The 5,694-nt window shown below is 38.4% G+C and overlaps 1 non-coding gene across 1 annotated transcript; it reads left to right on the top strand.

Annotated features, from left to right (window-relative positions):
- The first annotated feature begins 1,932 nt into the window (after positions 1 to 1,932).
- Positions 1,933 to 2,040, top strand: LOC148549363 (small nucleolar RNA R71). Its single transcript, XR_015897775.1, has one exon. It is a non-coding gene; the product is annotated as a small nucleolar RNA R71 (small nucleolar RNA).
- The last annotated feature ends 3,654 nt before the right edge of the window (positions 2,041 to 5,694 follow it).

The following is a 5,694-nucleotide window of genomic DNA, read 5'->3' as shown; positions in this document are numbered from 1 at the left end:
TTACTGGCGTTTAAACGCCAGTAAGTTTCTCCTCCAGGATGTTCTGTTTTTAATTCTGTTTTTCATTCTGTTTTTGCTTTTTCAATTGTTTTTGTGACTTCACATGATCATCAACCTATAGAAAACATAAAATAACAAAAGAAAATAGAAATTTAACATAGATAAGTAAAAATTGGGTTGCCTCCCAACAGGAGCTTCTTTAGTGTCAATAGCTTGACAGTGGGCTCTCATGGAGCCTCACAAAAGTTCAGAGCAATGTTGGAACCTCCCAACACCAAACTTAGAGTTTGAATGTGGGGGTTCAACACCAAACTTAAAGTTTGGTTGTGGCCTCCCAACACCAAACTTAGAGTTTGATTGTGGGGGCTCTGTTTGACTCTGTATTGAGAGAAGCTCTTCATGCTTCCTCTCCATGGTTACAGAGGGATATCCTTGAGCTTTAAACACAAGGGAGTCTTCATTCACTTGTATGATCAATTCTCCTCTATCAACATCAATCACAGCTTTTGCTGTGGCTAGAAAGGGTCTGCCAAGGATGATGGATTAATCCATACACTTCCCAGTCTCTAGGATTATAAAGTCAGTAGGGATGTAGTGGCCTTCAACCTTTATCAAGACATCCTCTACAAGTCCATAAGCCTGTTTCTTTGAATTGTCTGTCATCTCCAGTGAGATTCTTGCAGCTTGTACCTCAATGATCCCTAGCTTTTCCATTACAGAGAGAGGCATGAGGTTTATACTTGACCCTAGGTCACACAAAGCCTTCTCAAAGGTCATGGTGCCTATGGTACAAGGTATTGAGAACTTTCCAGGATCTTGTCTCTTCAGAGGTAATTTCTGCCTAGTCGAGTCATCCAGTTCTTTGATGAGCTATGGAGGTTCATCCTCCCAAGTCTCATTACCAAATAACTTGGCATTAAGCTTCATGATTGCTCCAAGGTACTTAGCAACTTTCTCTTCAGTAACATCTTCATCCTCTTCAGAAGAATACTCATCAGAGCTCATGAATGGCAGAAGTAAATTCAATGGAATCTCTATGGTCTCTGTGTGAGCCTCAGATTCCCATGGTTCCTCATCAGGGGACTCCATGGAGGCCAGTGGACGTCCATTGAGGTCTTCCTTAGTGGAGATCACTGCCTCTTCCTCCTCTCCAGGTTCGGCCGTGTGGGTTGTGGTTATGGCCTTGCACTCTCTTTTTGGATTCTCTTCTGTATTGCTTGGGAGAGTACTAGGAGGGAGTTCAGTAATTTTCTTACTCAGCTGATCCACTTGTGCCTCCAAATTTCTAATGGAGGACCTTGTTTCAGTCATGAAACTTTGAGTGGTTTTGATTAGATCAGAGCCAATGGTTGCTAAGTCAGAGTGGCTCTGCCTAGAATTCTCTGTCTGTTGCTGAGAAGATGATGGAAAAGGCTTGCTATTGCTAAACCTGTTTCTTCCACCATTATTGTTGTTGAAACCTTGTTGAAGTCTCTGTTGATCCTTCCATGAGAGATTTGGATGATTTCTCCATGAAGGATTATAGGTGTTTTCATAGGATTCTCCTATGTAATTCACCTCTTCCATTGCTGGGTTCTTAGGATCATAAGCTTCTTCTTCAGAGGAAGCTTCCTTAGTACTGCATGTTGCTGCTTGCATTCCAGACAGACTCTGAGAAATCATATTGACTTGTTGAGTCAATATCTTATTCTGAGCCAATATGGCATTCAGAGTATCAATCTCAAGAACTCATTTCTTTTGAGTTGTCCCACTATTCACAGGATTCCTTTCAGAAGTGTACATGAATTGGTTATTTACAACCATTTCAATGAGTTCCTGAGCTTTTGCAGGCATCTTCTTCAGATGAAGAGATCCTCCAGCAGAGCTATCCAGGGACATCTTGGATAGTTCAGACAGACCACCATAGAATATACCTATGATACTCCATTCTGAAAGCATGTCGGAAGGACACCTTCTGAACAATTGCTTGTATCTTTCCCAAGCTTCATAGAGGGATTCACCTTCCTTCTGTCTGAAGGTTTAGACTTTCACTCTAAGCTTGCTCAATTTTTGAGGTGGAAAGAACTTTGCCAAGAAGGCATTAACTAGCTTTTCCCAAGAGTTCAGGCTTTCCTTAGGTTGTGAGTCCAACCATGTCCTAGCTCTGTCTCTTACAGCAAAAGGGAAGAGCATAAGTCTGTAAACTTCAGGGTCAACCCCATTGGTCTTGATAGTATCACAGATTTACAAGAATTCAACTAAGAACTGATGAGAATCTTCCAATGGAAGTCCATGAAACTTGCAATTCTGTTGCATTAGAGAAACTAATTGAGGCTTAAGCTCAAAGTTGTTTACTCCAATGGCAGGGATTGAGATGCTTCTCCCATAGAAGTCGGGAGTAGGTGCTGTAAAGTCACCAAGCACCTTCCTTGCATTGTTGGCATTGTTGTTTTCAGCTGCTATTATTTCTTCTTCTTTGAAGAGCTCTGTTAGGCCCTCTAGAGAGAATTGTGCTTTAGCTTCTCTTAGCTTTCTCTTCAAGGTCCTTTCAGGTTCAGGATCAGCTTGAACAAGTATGCCTTTATCTTTGCTCCTGCTCATATGAAAGAGAAGAGAACAAGAAAGTAGGAAATCCTCTATGTCACAGTATAGAGATTCCTTGAGGTGTCAGAGGAAATGAAGAATAGAAGGAGGAGGTAGATAGAAGAGAATTCGAACTTATCAAGAGGGATAGAGTTCAAATTGCACCTTAAGGAGGAGTGTTAGTCCCTTAAATAGAAAGATGTGAGAAGGGGGAAGAATTTTCGAAAATAAATTAAAAAGATTTTGAAATAATAAAAAAGAAATTTGAAAATTTGATTGAGATTTTCGAAAATTAAGATTGGGAAAGAAATTAAGTAATTTTTGAAAAAAATTTTGAAATTAGAAATCAAAAAGATATGATTGAGAGTTAATTTTGAAAAAGATGTGATTGAAAAGATATGATTGAGAAGATATGGTTGAAAATCAAATTAAAAAGAGAAAGTTTTAAAATTAAAGTTGATTACTTGACTATCAAGAAATTAAAAGATATGATTCTTAAAATTTAAAATTTGATCCTTTCTTAATAGGCAAGTAACAACTTGAAAATTTTGAAGTAAATCATTAATAGTAGCAAAGATTTTTGAAAATAATAAAAAAATGGAAAGAAATTGATTTTGAAGAGATATGATTGAAAAGATATGATTTGAAAAAGATTTGATTTTGAAAAATTATGAAAATTTGAAAAAGATTTTAATTAAAAACAAAATCTTCCCTCTAGTGTCCTTCTAGCGTTAAACGCCCAGAATGGCATCCATTCTGGCGTTTAACGCCCAAAATCCTACCTTTTTGGGCGTTAAACGCCCAGCCAGGTACCCTGGCTGGCGTTTAAACGCCAGTTTTCCTTCTTCATTGGGCGTTTTGAACGCCTAGCTTTTTCTGTTTGATTCCTCTGCTGAATGTTCTGAATCTTCAATTCTCTGTATTATTGACTTGAAAAGACATAGTTTTGAAATTTTTTTTGAATTTTTCAATGATGAGAAACAATAAAAATACAACTAATCTTAGGAAACTCAAATCAAACAAACAATGCATGCAGGACACCAACTTAAAAATTTTCATATAAGAGACACTAACAAATTGAGAATGCATATGAGAAACAATAAAACACACAAAACAAGAGAATTTAAAGATCAGAGCAATGAAATCATTAAGAACAACTTGAAGATCAATGAAGAACAATATGCATATATTCGAAAAATGCAAGAAGAAGAAAGTCATGCAATTGACACCATACTTAAAAATTGATACTAGACTCAAACAAGAAACATAAAATATTTTTGATTTTTATGGTTTTATAAAATTTTTTGCGATTTTTTGAAAATCATATGGAAAAGAGAATAAAGAGATTCAAAACTTTTAATAAGAATTCCAGGAATCATGCAATGTTAGTCTAAAGCTTCAGTCTAAAAATATTAGACACGGTTAGCCAAGCTTCAGCAGAACATTACATTCAACAGCTAAATTGATGAGAATCAATCAGCTTTTGTGATGATAAGAATATCACCTTGAAACTCTAGAATTCATTCTTAAAAATTCTGAAAAATAAAAAGAAAAGTACCTAATCTAAGCAACAAGATGAACCGTCAGTTGTCCAAACTCGAACAATCCCCGGCAACGACGCCAAAAACTTGGTGCACAAAATTGTGATCATCAACAATGGTGCCAAAGACTTGGAGCTCTCAAACGTGAATCACACATTGTCACAATTCCGCACAACTAACCAGCAAGTGCACTGGGTCGTCCAAGTAATACCTTACATGAGTAAGGGTCGATCCCACGGAGACTGTCGGCTTGAAGCAAGCTATGGTCATCTTGTAAATCTCAGTCAGGCAGATTCAAATGGTTATGGAGGATTGATAATTAAAGATAAATAAAACATAAAATAAAGATAGAGATAGAGATACTTATGTAATTCATTGGTAGGAATTTCAGATAAGCGTATGAAGATGCTTTGTTCCTCCTGAACCTCTGCTTTCCTATTGCCTTCTTCCAATCATTCATACTCCTTTCCATGGCAAGCTTTATGTTGGGCATCACCGTTGTCAATGGCTACTTCCCATCCTCTCAGTGAAAATGTTCTACGCGCGCTCTCACCGCACGGCTAATCATCTGTCGGTTCTCGATCATGTTGGAATAGGATCCATTGATCCTTTTGCGTCTGTCACACGCCCAACACTCGCGAGTTTGAAGATCGTTACAGTCATCCCTTCCCAGATCCTACTCAGAATACCACAGACAAGGTTTAGACGTTCCGGATCTCAGGAATGGCCGCCAATAATTCTAGCCTATACCACGAAGGTTCTAATCTTAGATTAGAAACCCAAGAGATACACATTCAAGCTTGTTTGCATGTAGAATGGAAGTGGTTGTCAGGCACGCGTTCATAGGTGAGAATGGTGATGAGTGTCACATAATCATCACATTCATCATGTTCTTGGGTGCGAATGAATATCTTGGAGAAGAAATAGACTTGAGTTGAATAGAAAAACAATAGTACTTTGCATTAATTCATGAAGAACAGCAGAGCTCCACACCTTAATCTATGGTGTGTAGAAACTCCACCGTTGAAAATACATAAGAACAAGGTCTAGGCATGGCCGCAAGGCCAGCCTCCAAAAGCGTCTAAGATAGCATAAGACTTATCAAAGATGAAAATACAATAGTAAAAGGTCCTATTTATAGAGAACTAGTAGCCTAGGGTTTATAGAAATAAGTAATTAATGCAGAAATCTTCTTCCGGGCCCACTTAGTGTGTGCTTGGGCTGAGCATTGAAGCTTCCATGTGTAGAGACTTTTCTTGGAGTTAAACGCCAGCTTTTGTGCTAGTTTGGGCGTTTAACTCCAGCTTTTGTGCCAGTTTTGGCGTTTTGACGCCAGAATTCTTAAGCTGACTTGGAACGCCGGTTTGGGCCATCAAATCTCGGGCAAAGTATGAACTATTATATATTGCTGGAAAGCCCAGGATGTCTACTTTCCAACGCAATTCAGAGCGCGCCAATTGGGCTTCTATAGCTCCAGAAAATCCACTTTGAGTGCAGGGAGGTCAGAATCCAACAACATCTGCAGTCCTTTTTTAGCCTCTGAATTAGATTTTTGCTCAGGTCCCTCAATTTCAGCCAGAAAATACCTGAA

The sequence above is a fragment of the Arachis ipaensis genome, chromosome B8 (genome assembly GCF_059453495.1).
Source record: "Arachis ipaensis isolate K30076 ecotype BB chromosome B8, ASM5945349v1, whole genome shotgun sequence".
Lineage (NCBI taxonomy): Eukaryota > Viridiplantae > Streptophyta > Magnoliopsida > Fabales > Fabaceae > Arachis > Arachis ipaensis.
This window is presented reverse-complemented; position numbering and strand designations above follow the sequence as displayed.